This window comes from Xenopus laevis, chromosome 3S, assembly GCF_017654675.1.
Source record: "Xenopus laevis strain J_2021 chromosome 3S, Xenopus_laevis_v10.1, whole genome shotgun sequence".
Classification (NCBI taxonomy): Eukaryota; Metazoa; Chordata; class Amphibia; order Anura; family Pipidae; genus Xenopus; species Xenopus laevis.
In genome coordinates this window covers 119179688-119201970 of record NC_054376.1, presented here as the reverse complement: position 1 = coordinate 119201970, position 22283 = coordinate 119179688, and the positions used below count along the sequence as shown (strand labels likewise).

Genomic DNA, 22283 nt, shown 5'->3' with positions numbered 1-22283 from the left:
GTATGAGTGCGGATTTCTTTGCTCTATAGATTTTGATATATGTTCCAGCACCTAGGCATTTCCATTGTTTTCTGAGTGCACCTACCCAGTAGTTTGGTTATATATTTATTTATTTATTTATTTATTTTTTAATTATAAAGAGATCCTTGAAATCCTTCTCAACAATCTTTTTGTATGGAAGCACGTACAGATAGCACCTGGGTCAACTTTAATATTCAGAGTGGAGTGCTGGAAATAACTTTAATATATATATATATATATATATATATATATATATATATATATATATATATATATATATATATATATATATATATATATACACATATGGAGAGAGAAAGAGAGAACAGTCAATGTGAGTAGTGCACATGTTCTACATTATATACAGAAAGGAACGCAAGATGCTTAATCAGAACATTCCTTTGGATTTTCCAAAAGGCTGGGTGCAATTCTTATGAGAAAAAACTTATATCATTGTTTATCACATGAAAACTATATTGAAGTCTATGTGAATTGAATCACATCGAATTTAAATCTCACTCATAAAATAAAGTTTTCTGGCCGATAATTGGCAAAAATATAATAAAGTTCAAAACTGCAAATCCAAGTTAAACTTGTAAAAAGGCACACTTAAAATCTGATACATACATCTACTGTAAGTCAACTCTACTCTTACTACACGTCATAGACATACAAAGAGGAAATAAACATCCTTTATAATATAACAATGAATCTGAACCACAAAATTTCAATATGAAGTTATGGTCAGATACTCAAAAATCACATGATAGATGTTTTGTGACCAAGTAGCCCATCAGCAAAAAGTTTTGTACCACAGATTGTACAATGAAAGCACATGACTGATTGGCTGCTATGTTTTACTGGTCACACACAGTCTTTTTAAGTTCTTCCTTCACAGAAAGATTATCAAGTTCAACTAAAAAATGAAAAGAGACACTTGTGATGTTATGTTTACACAATGTTATTATGTTTACACAGTGTTTATGGAGTTGTTTATCATCCAGTCCCTGCCACAGTAGAGTAAGTGTCCCTATCACATTCCCACAGCACATTTCATCAGGAAAACCACACAGAGGACTTGCTCCAATGCAACAGTGAAAACTACTGAGCCCCGATATTTACATTACAATACAGTATATATATATTTAATGCATTAATGTTACATCGATTCAACAGCAACATAAACCATGTTAACCCTGTGACTCGCTATTCGGATTGTAGTTTCTAAGTTAACATTAATGAATTAAATCTTTATTTTAAGGCCATGTATTTAAAATGCACAATGGAATGGAAGTATTTAATTTAACTAGTGTCTTTTTATTTTTGAGATCTCTCTGTATTGTCTGTCCACTGTTGGTAAACAGCAAATGATTGATTAACAGGAATAGACTTTTGTTTGTATTATCAGTAGCTAGGCAACACATCCTTTTTTGCAAATGTATTCTTAATAACAATAATAATTTCAAACAAAGAAATCTAGTCAGATTGCTTCCTCACCTGTAGAGTGCCAGTTACCCCATTTATATCTGTATCACTGGCCATTGTTTTCAGTTCAGGGAAATTGAGAGGTCTCAAATAGGAAAAATCATTATTTTCTGATGGAGAAAAACAGGTTTTGTAACATTGCCCTTGAGGATCTGAGGGCTCCATTCTAACCTCCATGAACTTCAACGTACCATCTGTGTTTAAGTGAAGAGTTGGCCGGCACTGTTCAGTGTAGTATTTGGGCTGTGGGCTTCCAAGGCAGCAGGAACACATTGTAGAACTTGACTCCTTTCTTACACATCTAGCAAGTAATATAATGAATGTAACCAAGGAAACTAAACTAACAGCAACCAGTGATATTATCAAATACAAGGTCATCTCTGGTTTGTTATTGGAAGTAACAAAACTTTGAGATTTAGGTCTCTCTGGAAAAATGGTGTCCTCAAGTGTAATATAAATGGTAACAGTGTTTGATAAAGCAGGTTCCCCATGATCCTTCACCACAATGACAAGCCTTTGATCAATTTGATCAGTTTCCTGTAATCCACGGACAGTTCGGATTTCACCATGGGAAGAAGATATTTGAAACAGTGATGGATCTGTACCATCCACTATATGATATGATAGCCATGCATTGTGTCCTGAGTCCAAATCCACTGCAGATACTTTGGTAACCAAAAATCCAGCTGGAGCTGATGTGGGGATTTTCTGTTGAAGACTGACCTGTCTGGAGTGCTCTGGATACAATATCACAGGAGCATTATCATTTTGATCTAATAGGAAAATGAAAACTGTTATGTTTGAAGAGAGCTTTGGAGATCCAGAATCTTCAACCTTCACTGTAAATTGTAAAACCTGGATTTGTTCATAGTCAAAAGAACCTTGTGCATAGATATTACCACTCTTCGAGTCAATATTTACTAGAGAAAGGATAGAAGAAGCATCAGTCTTCCGTTCAACAACAGAGTAACTCAGGACTGAATTTAATCCATCATCCGGATCAACTGCCAATACTGTACATAGAAAACTTCCAGGGTCATTGTTCTCTCTTATAAAGGCATTTACATGTGGCTGAGAAAATGCTGGTGGATTATCATTTATGTCTGATATATTTAAAATGATGGACATTGTTGTGCTCAATGGAGGAGAACCTAAATCTGTTGCAATCAGAACAAGAACATACAGTGCAACTTTCTCTCTATCAAGAACTCCATCAGTTACTATTGTATAACGATTGTTAAATGGTTTTATTTTAAATGGAAAATTTGGTGAAATCTCCAGAGATATCTCTCCGTTTTTACCAGAGTCTTTATCTCTTACACTTAGGAATCCGACTGCAGTTCCTAAAGCTGCATTTTCGGGTACTTCATTCAACAGGGAGGTTAATGTTATTTCTGGAACATTATCATTGACATCTTCAATTTCTATTAGGACAAGACATTGACTTTCAAGTTCAGGATTTCCTTTGTCTTTAGCCCAAACTGATATTTCATAAAATTCTTTTTCTTCAAAATCTATAACACCGTTAACTGAGATCTCTCCAGACTGTTGGTTTAGGGTAAATAACTCTTTCAATGAATCCAATGTATGGTAGCCAAAGTAGTATTCAATTTCTCCATTAAGTCCTTCATCCTGATCAGTTGCATTCAGTTTCAAAATAACAGTATTTTTTGGTGCATTTTCTTTTAAGACAGCTTTGTACTTAGAATGATCAAAAACTGGTGCATTGTCATTGCTGTCTAGAACAATTACAGTTATCTGAGACGTACCTGATCTAGGAGGATTGCCACCATCAAGTGCAGTAATTAAGAGTTTATGAGATTCTTTTTCTTCTCTATCTAATTTTTTTTCTATAATTAATTCTGGAACCAGTGTCCCATCTTTTCGAGTGTCTATTGACAAAGAGAAATATGGATTTGGAGTCAGTGTATATTTGGAAACACCATTAGTCCTTATGTCTGGATCCTGAGCACTCTCCAAAGGAAATCGTGTGCCTGGATTTGCCAGAGCTTCAAAAATTTTAATGAACTGATCACTTCTTAAAAACAATGGAGAATTATCATTGATGTCAACAATTTCAATTTCCAGACTGAAAAGCTCCAGTGGCTTTTCAATAATTATTTCTAAAGGTAATATACATCTCGTACTAGATCCACACAAGGTTTCTCGGTCAATCTTTTCATTAACAGTCAAGTCTCCATTTCTGTGGTTTAGTGCAAAATATTTTACACTTCCCTCTGTGCCCAGTCGCATTCTGCGTTTAGGAATATCTGCAGAATTCAATACAAGATCCTGTGCTACATTTGCTACGAATGTCCCTGGTCTTGATTCTTCAGTAACTGAATAACGAAGCTGCCCAGAGACCCAGCCCAAGCTATAAAGAAAAGGAACAATGACTACTTGCCATTTCCAATGCTTTGTTGGGTTGTGGATGTCCATAATGTGAATCCTTTTCCTGAATCAGCATGTGGTGAAAATCTTTTATTATCCCAAAAGTAAAATGTGCCAGCTGTTAGAATTTAAAGCCATCAAAACAATAACATCCATATTAAAAATTAGATTCATTCACAAGGTATTTTCTCGGAACAGCAGCAATGCCTTCTGTGTGACTGGAGAGAAGGGAGGAAACTCCTGAGAAGGGGAGGAGAATGACTGGATGACATGAGCAGATCTGCTATAGCAAAATATCTGTCTGGTTGACCATTCTGCCCTCTTCTGGCCATTTATATTAATTCCCATCACTAATTAAGTATTTCAAGAAAATTTTGTTTTGAAAAATGTTAGTACTCCCTTGGCATAACTATTTTTATTATTGTGTATTTATTAAATTATTAAAATGTCAATTGTATATGTAAGTAATAAATAAATTCCTTTACAAAGAAACAACATAGTACTTTAAAATACTAGTGGGCATATTTAAAAAACGCTTCCATGTCAGATTAAAAAAGTTCATTTTAATACATCTAACACACTTCTGGAGATCTATCAGTACAGACACTGGATCATAAAACAAATGATTTGTCAAGATGATCTTATATTTTGGAAATGTTTTATATTTTAATTGTTTCCCATTTTAAAAACCCAATTACGTATCACAATTTACTTTTAAATGAGTAACAGTGTATTTATGGGGAAGACCTGTCATACTTCATAGTGGCATATCGACAGTATGCCAAGCGCCTTCCATTATATGGAATTAGGAGTTGGCCTAGAAGTTATAATTTAGATGTGGGATCATATTATTGAGACCCTGGTTTGATTCCCTGTGACCCTAGACAAATCATTCCATTGTCTGGTGTCCCAGCATACTAGTAATTATCAGAACATTCTGACACAAACTTTTGAAAAATGTATTTCTGTTTCAAACTGATGTTACATATACATTCTGAAGTTTTCAAGTAACTTCAACTATTGAAGTAAGTCTTATAGAACAAGATCTACTTTAGATTGCAGGAAAATGGCAATAAATTACAAAAGGGTAATGTCTCATTTACCATGTTTTGGTTGCTTTAAGTGCCATGTTTTAAGCAGCCCCAAAACCCAAGATTACTCAAAGTGCCTGAAACAGCCCCCTACTGAATAATATTTTAATGATCAAAGAAGCTTTTGTATCAGTTCTTGTCAGTCAATAGTAGTTTGAAAAAGCATATTATCTGACAAGCAATGGTATGAAACCTGTATTATGTTTATCATGTACATCTTTCAGTATGTCACCCTTATTAAAGGAATATGTTGTGGACTAAAAACATGTTGACAAATGGTTGTGGCTTGACCCAAATACTACAGGAGAGGATATTAAACCAACAAAGGATGTTTTGATATTTGACATTGAAATGAATTTGATCCCAATTCAGAGACAGCACAAGAGAAAACCACAAATGGTGAATCATGTCATGCCATTTAAAAGCTCAATGTCATTTCACATAAGAATCACTATAGAAGCACCATTTATGCCAAGCCACAACTTTTCTAAAAAAAAACAGCAAGTTCTTTGCATTTCCAAATATAAATCAGAAGGAACTGTCAAAGTCATTCTCTCTTTTGAGAGGTCTGCTCTCTAAATACAGTATATAGCATCACCCAACAATCCATCCTTATTTAAATACATGTTTCCTTAGTCAGTGAACTGTCTATGTGTTTGTTGGCCTTTGGGTAAGGTTTTCCAGTAAACTTAAGGTTTGGCTTTATCATTCTCTGTCAGCAGTTTGCGTATTACAACCCTATAGTACCACTGGCTGTAAAAATAAAATATAGAACTGCTTGTAAAGTCAGGAATTTTGTTTTTGTCCTGCTAAAGGGGAAAGAAACATATAATGTAGCAGGATAACAATCTATTCCAGGCAACACCTCTGACAATTCTTCTTCAGTGCATAGTATCACTGATATGAAAACATGCCATACTGGCAAAATCAGAAATGAGCTGAGGGAGTAAGGATAGAAATGTCTTTGCAGTCAGGCTGGAATCAAACCAATATCCCAGCACTGCAGGGCAGCACATTTTACTGATAGGGTGTCAATTTGTTTAGAAATCCCAACGATAACATTTGCTGACATTTAATCGTAGCCTTGGATTCCAACAGAGCATTGTGCTTTGCATTGGATATTACACATGGACAGTCAGTCAGTCAGTGAAAGGGATTCCTGGAGAAACGGAGAATGAACATGGTGGTCCATGGCTCTGCACATAAGTAGCCAGGGCTTTTTTGAAAATTGAGGCACACTAGCCAGTGGTTTTATTCACTGGAGCTTGGCTAACACTTACAGAGAATTAATAACAGATAGAGCATTAGGTTAGTGTATATTTTAGAACATGCCTACCAACAGCAAGACCACTACAGGCTACCAATCAAATTAAACTAGTTGTTGCATGTGATGGGGGGAAAGAGTAGCCTCCCCTATCTCTTCTTTTCAATTGAAACTGCCTTAGCTTGAGGTTTGTTCAAGCTAATATGCAATATGTTAGATATTCATTCTTCATAAGAAGACTGCATCTTACTGTTTTTTTCTTGCTTGCATCTTTGTACCTTTGATTGACCTATCATATACAATGTTTATTTACACTGACTACTTTATTGTTCTTATTGTTAATAAAACCCAATAAAATTGTATTGAGGGTAAAAACTATTTTTGCAATATAAAAAATATGGAAAAACATCTTCTATATCTTACTCAGAAACTATAGGCCTAGCAGATGCATGAACCTCACCACAGACAGACAATAAGAACTGCACAAGCTATTATTCCTGAATTATTTTTACCCTGGAACTATACCATATTTCTGTAATGAAAACAGCAATTCTGATCTTATATACAGTAGGTCAACACTCAAATCAGCATTTTGCCTTTGCTACAGATGTTTTTCACTACCTACCACACTTGAATTACTAAAAAAGCACATTTATTAATGGATGTGGACAACACTCCCACAACTTGTGCTCACCCCAAGAAATCCAATGTGTTTGTGTATAATTGTTTTTGGATGAAGATGCAATCTTTGATGACAGCTTAAATTCAAAACATCTTTTAGACCATGTTTAGATATCAAGACTTATTTTCAGAGGAAGGAGTAGAGTACAACATACAAAAAACAGGTGCAAGTGACCAATTCATTCATAATTTGCCCCCTGACTCATGGTCAGTATTGCCATTTGCATGTTTATGGCATTTGCACAAATTATCCCAAAAAGCAAATATAAAAAAGATATATGATCATCAATGTCATCAGAATGCTTCCTTGCCAGAAGAGTGCCAGTAAACCTATTCATATTAGAGCTACTGTATTGTAGCTTAATGGAACAGTAACATCAGAAAAAGAAAGTCTTTTAAAGTAATGAAAATATAATGTACTTTTGGGCTGCAATGGAAAAATTGGTGTGCTTGTTTCAGAAATATAACTATAGTTTATATAAACAAGCTGCTGTGTGGCCATGGGGGCAGCCATTCAAAGCTGAAAAAACGAGAAAAGGCACAGGTTAAACAGCAGATAACAGATAAGCTCTGTAGTATACAATGGGATTTTCCAGAACTTATCTGTTATCTACTGTGTATCCTGTGCTTGAATGGCTGCCTCCATGGCAACACAGCAGCTTGTTTATATAAACTAGAGTTGTGTTTCCAAAGCAAATACATCAGTTTTACCAGAACAGTACATTACATTGGCATTCCTTTATAACACTTTAATTTTTTGGTGTTACTGTTCCGTTAAGGGCTCAGCTCAGCTAAGGGCTCAGATTAAAGCAGAGAAGGGAGGGGGAGGAGCAAACTGAGCATGCTCTTGCCCGGGGCAAGGAGGTTTAAGCTGAAAACAGGAAGTCTGATACAGGAGCCCATGTGTACACAATAGAAGGAAAGAAATGCAGTGTTTCTTTGAGGGTTTACTGGTATATTTAGGTGTCTTACTTAGTTTTAACCTTTCCTTCTCCTTTAACAGATACAATTGGCAAAAACACAAACTCCAAATTCAAGTTGGAAAAATAAAATACACTCTCAAGCCAATGCTACTTGTACTACATGTAATAGACATACAAAGAGGAAATAAACATCCACAGACTGCAGACCTAGTGGGTCCATCTACTCAACAATGGACAGACTCAGAGCACCAGGATGAAAACCTTGAAGACGCAGAGAGCATATGCAAACTCAATGAAGATAGTGCCAAGAATCAAGTCTCAAAAAATCAGTCTCAGGACCCCAGTGCTACAAAGCCATAAAACTAACCACTGTGTCTCCATATTATATTTTGTTTTTGATTTCTATATCCATTAACACTACATCAAGTCAACAGCAACATAAATAGGGTTATCAATATGTGATACACATTCAGACGTCGGAACAAGACACACCGGCACAGCATGGGTGAGTTCAGCAGGTTAAACCTTGCTCGTTTATTGCGGATGCAACGTTTCGGGGCGTGACCCCTTTCTCAAGCCCCGAAACGTTGCATCCGCAATAAACGAGCAAGGTTTAACCTGCTGAACTCACCCATGCTGTGCCGGTGTGTCTTGTTCCTACGTTGTTTCTGAGGTTGCCCATTCCCTCTAGCATCGAGCACCTGGGAGTCGCTGAAGTCTGGACGGCCAGGGTGTGCGAGTGTAAGTCTTTCTTTTTACACATTCAGACGTCATCATTAATGAATAATATCTTCATTTAAAGGCCATGTATTTAAATGCTCAAAGGAATGGAAGACTTTCATTGAACACATGTCTGTTTATAACTGAGATCTGTATCCATTGTCCATCCACTGTTCATAAATAAATGTCAGCACACTTAACAGCAGAATTCTATCAGGAGAAAAATTTCCCAGTGCCAGATGATTATCTAGAATAGACGTTTGTTCATTATAGCTAGACAATGTATGCAACCTGATTTTGATTTATAAAAAAGGGAAAAGATGCTGTATTTACAGAAACGTACACAAATTACTACTTTTGTTAATATATTATCAATAACAACAATATTTTAAACATGCCAATATAACCAGATTGCTTCCTCACCTGTAGAGTGCCAGTAAACCCATTTATATCTGTATCACTGACCATTGGTTTCAGCTCAGGGAAATTAATAGGTCTCAAAAAGGAAAAATCATTTTTTTCTGATGGAGAAAAACAGGTTTTGTAACATTGCCCTTGAGGATCTGAGGGCTCCATTCTAACCTCCATGAACTTCAATGTACCATCTGTGTTTAAGTGAAGAGTTGGCCGGCACTGTTCAGTGTAATACTTGGGGTGTGGGCTTCCATGGCAGCAGGAACACATTGTAGAACTTGACTCCTTTCTTACACATCTAGCAAGTAATATAATGAACGTAACTAAGGAAACTAAACTAACAGCAACCAATGAAATAATCAAATACAAGGTCATCTCAGGTTTGTTATTGGAAGTAACAAAACTTTGGGACTTTGGTCTCTCTGGAAAAACGGTGTCCTCAAGTATAATATAAATGGTAACAGTAGTCGATAAAGCAGGTTCCCCATGATCCTTCACCACAATGACAAGCCTTTGATCAATTTGATCAATTTCCTGTAATCCCCGGACAGTTCGGATTTCTCCATGGGAAGAAGATATTTGAAATAGAGATGGATCTGTACCATCCACTATAGTATATGATAGCCATGCATTGTATCCTGAGTCCAAATCCACTGCAGATACTTTAGTAACCAAAAATCCAGCTGGAGCTGATGTGGGGATTTTCTGTTGAAGACTGACCTGTCTGGAGTGCTCTGGATACAACATCACAGGAGCATTATCATTTTGATCTAATATAAAAATGAAAACTGTTATGTTTGAAGACAGCTTTGGAGATCCAGAATCTTCAACCTTCACTGTAACTTGTAAAACCTGGATTTTTTCATAGTCAAAAGAACCTTGTGCATAGATATTACCACTCTTAGAGTTGATATTTATTAAAGAAAGGATAGAAAAAGCATCAGTCTTCTGTTCCACAACAGAGTAAGTGAGGACTGAATTTAATCCATCATCCGGATCAACTGCCGATACTGTACATAGAAAACTTCCAGGGTCATTGTTCTCTCTTATAAAGGCATTTAAATGTGGCTGAGAAAATGCTGGTGGATTATCATTTATGTCTGATATATTTAAAATAACAGACAATGTTGTGCGCAGTGGAGGAGAGCCTAAGTCTGTTGCAATCAGATCAAGAACATATTGTGCAACTTTTTCTCTATCAAGAACTCCATCAGTTACTATTGTATAACGATTGTTAAAGGGTTTTATTTTAAATGGAAGATTTGGTGAAATCTCCAGAGATACCTCTCCATTTTTACCAGAGTCTTTATCTTTCACAGTAAGGAAACCGACTGCAGTTCCCAAAGCTGCATTTTCTGGTACTGCATTCAATAGTGAGGTTAATGTTATTTCTGGAACATTATCATTAATATCTTCTATTTCTATTAGGACAAGACAGCGACTTTCAAGTTGAGGGATTCCTTTATCTTTTGCCCTAACTGATATTTCATAAAATTCTTTTTCTTCAAAATCTATAACACCATTAACTGAGATCTCTCCAGTCTGTCGGTTTAGGGTAAATAATTCTTTCATGGAATCCAAAGTATGGTAGCCAAAGAAGTATTCAATCTCTCCATTAAGCCCTTCATCTGGATCGGTTGCATTGAGTTTCAAAATAACAGTATTTTTTGGTGCATTTTCTTGCAAGACAACTTTGTACTTAGAATGATCAAAAACCGGTGCATTGTCATTGCTGTCTAGAACAATTACAGTTATCTGAGACGTACTTGATCTAGGAGGATTGCCACCATCAAAAGCAGTAATTGTCAGTTTATGCGATTCCTTTTCCTCTCTATCTAAAATGTTTTCTATTATTAACTCTGGAACCAGTGTCCCATCTTTTCGAGTTTCTATTGATAAAGAAAAATATCGATTTGGAGTCAGTGTATATTTGGAAACACCATTAGTGCTTATGTCTGGATCCTGAGCACTCTCCAAAGGAAATCTTGTGCCTGGATTTGCCAAAGCTTCTAAAATGTCAATAAATTGATAATTTCTCAAAAATAATGGAGAATTATCATTGATGTCAACAATTTCAATTTCTAGACTGAAAAGCTCTAGTGGGTTTTCAATAATTATTTCTAAAGGTAATAAACATCTCGTACTAGATCCACACAAGGTTTCTCTGTCGATCTTTTCATTAACAGTCAAGTCTCCGTTTCTGTGGTTTAGTGAAAAATATTTTACACTTCCCTCCGTGCCCAGTCGCATTCTGCGTTTAGGAATATCTGCAGAATTCAATACAAGATCCTGTGCTACATTTGCTATGAATGTCCCTGGTCTTGATTCTTCAATAACTGAATAATGAAGCTGCCCAGAGACCCAGCCCAAGCTACAAAGAAAAGGAACAATAACTACTTGCCATTTCCAATGCTTTTTTGGGTTGTGGATGTCCATAACGTTAATCCTTTTCTTGAATTAGCATGTGGTGAAAATCTTTTATTATCCCAAATGAGAAGTGAGCCAGTTGTTTGTATTTAAAGCCATCAAAACAACAATAGCCATATTAAAAATTAGAGCCATCCACAAGGTATTTTCTCGGAACAACAGCAATGCCTTCTGTGTGACTGGAGAGAAGGGAGGAAACTCTTGAGAAGGGGAGGAGAATGACTGGATGACATGAGCAGATCTGCTATAGAAAAATATCTGTCTGGTTGACTATTCTGCCCTCTTATGGCCATTTATTAATTTCCTTTACTAATTAAGAGTTTCAAGAAAATATTGTTTTAAAAAATGTTAGTATCCTCTTAGCAGAATGTCTTTGATCATTTTGCATGTAGTGAAGAATTTAAATGTCAGATTGAGAAATAAGTAGGAAGAGATACCAAAAAGGAACAACATATAACTTGGAAGAACATACTAAAATACAAGTATGCATATTTAAAAAAAACTTTCTTCTGAGATTAAAATGTTCCATTACAATACATACATCTGACACACTTTGGAACATACATCAATACACACACACTGGATCACTATACAAATGATCCGTCTAGACTTTTCTATATTTTGAAGATATTTGGTTTCTATTGATTATATCTCTCGTATGTCTCTTACAAATCATAATTGTCAAATGGTCAACACTGTTCTTATGGAGAAGACCTGTCAAAGATGCTGAGCACCATGTTCCACACTCTGAATTAAATCACTATGCTGCTGCTGGTGCCCCTTGATTCATCAGTGCACTGGACATGATTTAAAACTTCAGATAAATCTTTGCTACTTCTGAAACTACAGAGGGAGATTTTACAGTGTAGCTGCATGTAATATAAATTATACATGTTTCTAGACTATTTTTCAAAAAAATTGGAGAAATGTATTTGGCATATACAGGTTCTTCTTGATGAATTCTTTAAACAGGGTAGCTTTTTTAGGACATTGTGATACAGTCCTGTCATGCCATTTGAAAGTGCTTAATCACTTTAAATGAGAATCACTATAGTAGCAACATTCATGCCAAGCTACAACTCAACATTTAAAAAAAACCCCACAGAGTTCCTTGCAGGTTTAACAATAAGACATAAACAATTGGCAAATTTGCTCTTTGGAGAGGTATTATTGCAATAGATATCATCACACTACAATCTATATTAAAATACACATTTACCTTAGTCATTGGGCTGTCTATGACTGAAAATGTGCTTGGTGGCCTCAGGGTAAAGTTTTTCAGCAGCCACAAGGTTTATACTACTCATTTTCTCTTAAAGCAGTTTCTGTACGGTACTTTATCACTGGGTGTAAAAATTATTTCAAGAATATCAAAGTAAAGATCAGGGGAAAAAAATCCATTCCAGAAAGAAACTTTGCCAGTTCTTCTTCAGTGTATAGTATCACTGGCAAACATGCAAGACTGGCAAAATAATTATTTAGCTGAGTGAGCAAATCAGTGTTAAGATCATAACTTCTTTGCAAATCATACTAAGACTGGATTCAAACCATGGGTCCTGCACTACAACACAGTAATGGAAACCACTGCTTCACTGAGCACCTACAAAAAGCAAAATACACGACTCTGTAACTGTAAGTTAAGTAGTGCCACCAATACCATATACTCGACAAGTACTTTTTATTTTTAAGAACTGACAGAATTGACATGAAATTAACAAGTACAGAAGCTCTATGCAGTTTCCACCTGCTAGAAAATATATTGGGCTTGGGCTGTCCCTCACCAAAAATGAACTTAGAAACAGCTCTAAGTAGTCTATGCCAATTTGATTTTGATTTTAAAGGATAATAAAAGCAAAAATCACATGCTTCTATTGTTTTTTTTTAAAAAAAACTTTCATACAGAGCATTGTGCTCCACATTGGATAGGGCACATGCAGAGAATAATACTTTTTAAAATGTACTGCAGCCACCTTCAGTCAGTGCAAGGGGTATATGGAAAATATTAAATATGGTGGTCCTTGGCTCTGCAAAAAAAGTAGTTTGTATATTATATGTGAAGAAAACACAATTCCATGCTACATATGATATACAAACATGATATTTGACTCATGAAGTGACTCAAAAATGTCTTTATTATTTTGACATTCTGATTTGACTAGAGAGTTATCCGAATTTGATTTGAGTTTTTAAAAAAATGTGAATTTGCAGCCATTTGACATTTGGACTCAAATCAAGTTTTAAAACTTGAACCTAATTCGATTCGAGTTTTCGCGTTGATCCTATTCATCCGAGTTTGAAATTTTTTTATACATTTCAATTGGTCGGATTTCGAGTTCATGGGAGTTTATGGGAGTTTTAAAAAACTCACATGAATTCTTACTTCGACCCTTGATAAATGTGCCTCCCAGTGTCAGATGGACACAAAATGCATAAAGCTTAATATGATTGTCTGAAATAAAGATTTTTCTACTTTTTTACAAACATTTTTGGTCTGATCTGCATGTGGATTTCAGAGTACCCTATAACTTCTATTGTTCTATATGGATTGACTACTCCCCTGAGCTGAGGGCCTGAGGCAGGAGCTCCTGGACCACTGCTTCACTTTGGCGAGTTTTCTATAGGAAATTGTTGCGTCTCTTGGGTTGACACATAAAACTGGGGAGATGCACCAGAGATGGGGAAAAATGGCCTCCACTATCCTATCTTATCTTAACCCAATGAAACTCTCTCAGCTTGAGGTTTGTTCAACTTAATATACAATTTGTCAGTTATGATTTTTTTCATAAATATACTCTTTTACTTGCCTTCATCTTTGTACCTTTTTTCCAAAGAAAACCTATGAATTATATGTAAAGTAATAGGCATTTATTTATACTGACTGCTTTGTTTGTTCTTATGATTAATTAAAACATGATAAATGTTTTGATATTAAAGACTAGGAATATAAAAAAATAAGAGAATATCTTGTGTATATTGGACCCAAGCTTAGTATGTGTATAACTGCTTTTAAATGCAGAAATAAAAGGTGTGATAACAGTTCAAATGAATTCACAACCTCTCCTGCACCATGTTTAGATATCAGGCCTTATTTACAGATGATGTGGCAGAATCCAGTACTATAAACAGATGCAAATCGCCATATTATTTGTAATTTGCATCCTGACCCATGGTTAGTAAGTGACATTTCCATGTCAACAAATATAAACAAAACAACTAATATAAAAATATGAGATCATTTGTAAAATTTCTAATTCTAATAAGATTGCTTCCTCTTCTGCACAGTGCCAGTAAACCATTTAATACTAGAGATTTGTTCTAATGACCATGGATCATAATTTTGTAGCTGAGAATAATTAAGTGGTCTTTTATTTTAGCTGCTTCTGGCAGTGTAATGTTCTAGTGATATTAACAAATATAATTGGAAAAAATCAAAAAACTGTGTTAAACAAATCTGAGTTAAATGTATAAAAATGGAAATGTACTGTATTCCAACACTACTCTACTACTCTTAGTGGATTGTCAAAGAAATACAAAGAGGAAAAAATATCCAGAGACTGCAGATCTAGTGGGTGCATGTATGCAACGACTAAAGGACTTAAAGGACCAGTAACATCAAATAATTTAATTGTTTTAAAGTAATAAAAATATATTACAGTGTTGCCCTGCACTAGTAAAACTGCTGTGTTTGCTTCAAACTACTATTGTTTATATAAATATATACTATTGTTTATATAAATAAGCTGCTGTGTAGCCATGGGGGCAGCTATTCAAAGGAGAAACAGTGTCGGACTGGTCCACCGGGATACCAGGAAAACTCCCGGTGGGCCCAGGTGTCAGGGGGCCCTCTTGCTTCTAATCATTTGGCCTATTTCATGGTCATTCCCTATTACTTTAAGAGGCTTATTCAAGGAAGAATTGAGTATAGTCTGTAGAGATAAAAGACTAGGAGAATAAAGAGGTTGACTGAGGAGAGGAGCAATAATAGTTTGAAAAGTGGGCCCACGGTCTAAGGTTTGCTGGTGAGCCCCTGGCCTCCCAGTTCAAAACTGAGGAGAAAAGACTCAAGTTACACAGCAGATAGCAGATAAACGTTGTAGAACATAATGATATCTGTTATCCATTATTTATCCTGTGCCATAAAGCCGTTTTTCAATTTCCGCAATTGCTACTCAGCAGCTTGTTTATATGAACTATAGTAGTGTTTCTGAAGCAAACAGATCAGTTTTACCAGTGCAGGGCAACACTACATGATATTTTCATTACTTTAAAACACTTTCAGTTTTTGGTGTTACTGTTCCTTTAAATGTATAAACTTATCACATTATCAATGTATCAACTTCCACCACACCTGACAACAGAAGTGTATCAGGGGTTATAAGATTTCAAAGTAACAGATGATTAATTGGAATAGACATGTGGGGGCCGATTCACAAAGGGTCGAATATCGAGGGTTAATTAACCCTCGATATTCGACTGGGAATTAAAATCCTTCGACTTCGAATATCGAAGTCGAAGGATTTTAGCGCAAATAGTGCGATCGAACGATCGAAGGATTATTCCTTCGATCGAACGATAGAATCCTTCGAATCGAACGATTCGAAGGATTTTAATCCAGCGATCGAAGGAATATCCTTCGATCAAAAAAACTTAGGAAAGCCTATGGGGACCTTCCCCATAGGCTAACATTGAGTTCGGTAGCTTTTAGATGGCGAACTAGGGGGTCGAAGTTTTTTCTTAAAGAGACAGTACTTCGACTATCGAATGGTCGAATAGTCGAACGATTTTTAGTTCGAATAGTCGAACGATTTTTAGTTCGAATAGTCGAACGATTTTTAGTTCGAATAGTTCGATTCGAAGTCGTAGTCATAGTCGGTTGTAGTAGCCCATTCGATGGTCGAATAGCCCAAAAAACACTTCGAAATTCGAAGTTTTTTTACTTTGAATCCTTCACTCGAAGTTAGTGAATCGGCCCCTTCATGTATTATCAATAGCTGGACAAAGCATGCATTTGTTAATGTAATATATAAAAAAAGGCAAAAGGTTCTGTATGTATAGCAAACTCATACAAATAAAAACATTTGTAAATATATTCTGAATGACAACAATAGTTTCAAACATTGCAGTCTAACTGGATTGCTTTCTCACCTGCAAAGTGCTAGTAACCCCATTTATATCAGAAAAGAACCCATCCGTATCACTGACCGTTGGTTTCAGCTCAGGAAAATTAGGAGGTCCCAAATAGGAAAAATTATTTGTTGCTGATGGAGAAAAACAGGTTTTGTAACATTGCCCTTGAGGATCTGAGGGCTCCATTCTAACCTCCATGAACTTCAACGTACCATCTGTGTTTAAGTGAAGAGTTGGCCGGCACTGTTCAGTGTAATACTTGGGCTGTGGGCTTCCAAGGCAGCAGGAACACATTGTAGAACTTGACTCCTTTCTTACACATCTAGCAAGTAATATAATGAACGTAACTAAGGAAACTAAACTAACAGCAACCAATGAAATAATCAAATACAAGGTCATCTCAGGTTTGTTATTGGAAGTAACAAAACTTTGGGACTTTGGTCTCTCTGGAAAAACGGTGTCCTCAAGTGTAATATAAATGGTAACAGTAGTTGATAAAGCAGGTTCCCCATGATCCTTCACCACAATGACAAGCCTTTGATCAATTTGATCAGTTTCCTGTAATCCCCGGACAGTTCGTATTTCACCATGGGAAGAAGATATTTGAAATAGAGATGGATCTGTACCATCCACTATAGTATAGGATAGCCATGCATTGTGTCCTGAGTCCAAATCCAATGCAGATACTTTGGTAACCAAAAAGCCAGCTGGAGCTGATGTGGGGATTTTCTGTTGAGGACTGACCTGTCTGGAGTGCTCTGGATACAATATCACAGGAGCATTATCATTTTGATCTAATATGAAAACAAAAACTGTTATGTTTGAAGAGAGCTTTGGAGATCCAGAATCTTCAACCTTCACTGTAAATTGTAAAACCTGCATTTGTTCATAGTCAAAAGAAACTTGTGCATAGATATGTCCACTGTTGGAGTTGATATTTACTAAGGAAAGGATAGAATAAGCATCAGTCTTCCGTTCAACAACAGAGTAACTCAGGACTGAATTTAACCCATCATCCGGATCAAATGCCGATACTGTACATAGAAAACTTCCAGGGTCATTGTTCTCTCTTATAAAGGCATTTACATGTGGCTGAGAAAATGCTGGTGGATTATCATTTATGTCTGATATATTTAAAATGATGGACATTGTTGTGCTCAATGGAGGAGAACCTAAATCTGTTGCAATTAGGTAAAGAACATATTGTGCAACTTTCTCTCTATCAAGAACTCCATCAGTTACTATTGTATAACGATTGTTAAAGGGTTTTATTCTAAATGGAAGGTTTGGTGAAATCTCCAGAGATACCTCTCCGTTTTTACCAGAGTCTTTATCTCTCACACTAAGGAAACCAACTGCAGTTCCTAAAGCTGCATTTTCTGGTACTGCATTCAGTAGTGAGGTTAATGTTATTTCTGGAACATTATCATTAACATCTTCAATTTCTATTAGGACAAGACAGCGACTTTCATGTTCAGGATTTCCTTTGTCTCTTGCTCTAACTGATATTTCATAAAAACCTTTGTCTTCAAAATCGATAACACTATTAACCAAGATCTCTCCAGACTTTTGGTTTAGGGTAAATAATTCTTTCATGGAATCCAAAGTATGGTAATCAAAGAAGTATTCAATTTCTCCATTAAGCCCTTCATCCCGATCAGTTGCATTGAGTTTCAAAATAAAAGTATTTTGTGGTGCATTTTCTTCTAAGACAACTTTGTACGTGGAATGGTCAAAAATTGGTGCATTGTCATTGCTGTCTAGAACAATTACAGTTATCTGAGATGTACCTGATCTAGGAGGATTGCCACCATCAAAAGCAGCAATTGTCAGTTTATGATATTCCTTTTCTTCTCTATCTAAATGTTTTTCTATAAGTAACTCTGGAACCAGTGTCCCATCTTTTCGAGTGTTTACTGATAAAGAGAAATATGGGTTAGGAGTCAGTGTATATTTGGAAACACCATTAGTGCCTATGTCTGGATCCTTAGCACTCTCCAAAGGAAATCTTGTGCCTGGATTTGCCAGAGCTTCGGAAATTTTAATTAACTGATCTTTGCTCAAAAACAATGGGGAATTGTCATTTATATCAACAATTTCAATTTCCAAACTGAAAAGCTCCAATGGATTTTCAATAATTATTTCTAAAGGTAATAAACATCTCGTACTAGATCCACACAAGGTTTCTCGGTCAACCTTTTCATTAACAGTCAAGTCTCCATTTCTGTGGTTTAGTGAAAAATATTTTACACTTCCCTCCGTGCCCAGTCGCATTCTGCGTTTAGGAATATCTACAGAATTCAATACAAGATCCTGTGCTACATTGGCTATAAAAGTTCCTTGTCCTGATTCTTCAGTAACTGAATAACGAAGCTGCCCAGAGACCCAGCCCAAGCTACAAAGAAAAGGAACAATGACTACTTGCCATTTCCAATGCTTTGTTGGGTTGTGGATGTCCATAATGTGAATCCTTTTCCTGAATCAGCATGTGGTAAAAAATCCTTTATCATTCCTGGTGAGAAGTGAGCCAGTTGTGTATATTTAATCCCATCAAAACAATAACAGCCATATTAAAAATTAGTCATCTACAAGATATCGGAACAGCAGCTTTGCTTTCTTTGTGACTGGAGAGAAGGGAGGAAACTCCTGAGAAGGGGAGGAGAATGACTGGATGACATGAGCAGATCTGCTGTTGCAAAATATCTGTCTGGTTGACTATTCTGCCCTCTTATGGCCATTTATATTAATTGCACTTACTAATTAAACTTTCAAGAAAAAAAATAGTATAACATTTGCCTCATTTCTCAAATAGGAGAAATTCTGCCCTCTTCTGGCCATTTATATTAATTCCCAATACTAATTAAAAGTTTCAATAAAATGTTAGTATCCCCCTTAGCAAATTTTTACATAATTGTGCATTTATTAAGGATTTAGATGTAAATTATTTAATAAATAGGAAAAGATACTAAAAAGGTCCTTACAAAGAACAACACATTACTTTAAAATGCAAGTATGCACATTTATACATAATACATCCATCTTAGATGAAAATGGTCCATTAAAATACATACATCTAACACACTTTTAAAGATATAGCAATGCACACACTGGCTCACAATACAAATTACCTATATTTTCCTATATTTTGGAGATATTTCATATTTTAATGTCTTATTTTTTCCCTTTTAGAATCTTAAAACATGCATGCAATTAATTACGAGTAATGATCAGAGCATTATGTGCAGTTAGGTAATTTACACAGTTCGGAGGGCACACAAGAGGTAACCATATCATGCCATTTGAAAGCTCATAATCTATTCAAATGAGAATAGGAGCATATTTCCTGCCAAGATACAAAACATATTTCTAAAAACCAGTGAATTCTTCTCACTTTTAAAGATAACTCAAATAATTGGTAAATTTGTTAGAGAGGTATGCTCTTAATATACATCATCACCCAACAATCCATCTTTATTTAAGATACACATTTTCCCTAGTCAATGACCTGTCTATGTCTTCTATTAAATGTGCTTGGCGAATGAGCTAAATGAGCAAATAGATTAAAGGTAGAATATCCTTTGCAGATAGTGCCCTGACTGAAATCAAACCAAGGGCCTGTGCTGTATTTCCAAACCAAAAGTGATATACAAAAAATGACATTACTTTGTAACTGTAAGCTGAGTAGCTCCACCAATTCAAACTCATTTTAAAATATTATTTTTAAGGACAGTACTGACATGAAATTACATCTTAACATGTACAAACACTTTGGGGCAAATTTATCAAGGGTCAAAGTGAATTAGAGGGAATTTTCGAAGTAAAAAAAAAATGAAATTCAAAGTAATTTTTTGAATAGTATACTACGACTTCGAATTCACTTCGACTTCAATTCGAAGTAAAAATCGTTCGATTATTCGACCATTCGATAATCAAAGTACTGTCTCTTTAAAAAAACTTCGACTTCAATACTTCGCCAACTTAAACCTGCCAAAGTGCTATGTTAGCCTATGGGGACCTTCCAGAGCTATTTTTTTAAGTTTTTTATATTTGAAGGAAAATCGTACGATTGTACAATAAAATCGTTTGAATCGTATGATTCAAAGTACGATCGGAATACGATCGTACAATGAATAAAATCCTCCGACTTCGAATTTGAATGTCTATTTGAATTTCGAAGTATTTTCCACTTCGAAATTCGACCCTTGATAAATCTGCCCCTTAATGTAGCTTGCAATTTCTAGTAAAAGTTTGGATAGGGCACATGCACAAAATCATACATTTTCAAAAGTTTACTGTATTCTACCTTCAGTCAGTGCAAGGGATACCTGGAGAAAACTAAAAATAGTAGTCCTTGGCTCTGGCCCGGACCACTGTCTTTTCTAAAAAAAAAATTAGGCATATCCAGAAAGTCAGTGGTTTTATGCACTGAGAGTGGCTAACACTTAAAATTAATTATTTACAGAAAAATTATGACGTTGGGGAATGTACATTGATAAAGGTATCTGCTCATGTATATTTGTAAAAATACCTACCCATAGTCAAATCACAACAGCCCACAAATCAAATTAAACTAGTTGTTATACATGATGGGGGAAAGAGTGGCCTTCCCTACCATTTCTTAACCAACTGAAACTGCCTCAGCTTGAGGTTTGTTCAAGCTGAAATACAGTTTGTCAATTATAAGTTTTTAATAAAAAGACTCCATTATTGTTCTTATTGTTAATTAAAACCCAATACAATGTTTTCATTCTCAAACCTATTTTTTCAATATAAACAATATGGAAGAATATCTTGTGTATTACCCCTACTCTTACTTACATAGATATAATAAAGAAAAACATTATTCAGAAATTACAGATCCGGCAGGTGCATAAACTGAACCACAGATTGCAACAGAGTATTACACTTTATACTAATAACTCTATAGATTAAGCATTTTCACTGAACTTACGTGAAACAAAAATAAAAATTTGCATAAACTCTTATATGCCTTCATATTTGTGCAGTTGTGATTTTATAAACATAGATAGCATTTCACATGCCATTTGAATGATTGCTAAAGCTAGTTTATTATTGTATTTTGGACACACTTCTACACCTTGCGCAACGCCTCCTTCAAATTCAATGAGTGGAATTGCTTATGAATGCAAAAATAACATTAATGATGGCAGCTCAAAATCAAAATATATACATTGTGTTTAGAGATCAGCCTTATTTACATAGGATATGAAAGTGTGCCCCATGATCAGTATTGTAATTTGCATGCCATAAGATAAAAATCATTTACAAAAAATTCTATTATTACTTAATCAAAAGGCTGCCTCGCTGGCAGAGTGCCAGTAACCATTGATGTTAAAGATTTGTTCTTTTAAATCACTGACCACAGTTTATAACTGAAGAAAATTAAGTGATCTCAAACAGGCAAATTTATTTGCTGTCTTTGCTATCAGTGTAACTTTTTAGTGATATTAATAAATACAATTGACAAAACTTTAATAAAGTTTAAACCCAAATCCAAGTTAATGGATAATGGATTGTTTTGTAATTTGGATCTTCATACCTTAAATCTGCTAGAAAATCATATAAACATTAAATAAATCCAATAGGCTGGTTTTGCTTCCAATAAGGATTAATTATACCTTAGTTTGGATCAAGTACAAGCTACTGTTTTATTATTACAGAGAAAGGAAATTAATTTTAAAAGTTTGGATTATCTGGATAAAATGGAGTCTATGGGAC

At 35.3% G+C, this 22283-nt stretch overlaps 1 protein-coding gene and 3 pseudogenes across 7 annotated transcripts in view; all 4 read right to left on the bottom strand.

Annotated features, from left to right (window-relative positions):
* LOC108713301 (protocadherin gamma-C5) overlaps window positions 1-22283 on the bottom strand; it is a 159982-nt gene that overhangs the window by 50269 nt on the left and 87430 nt on the right. The window lies entirely within an intron of this gene.
* LOC121402218 lies at window positions 1527-5437 on the bottom strand (annotated as a pseudogene).
* On the bottom strand, window positions 9031-13274 carry LOC108713300 (annotated as a pseudogene).
* LOC108713299 lies at window positions 16637-20337 on the bottom strand (annotated as a pseudogene).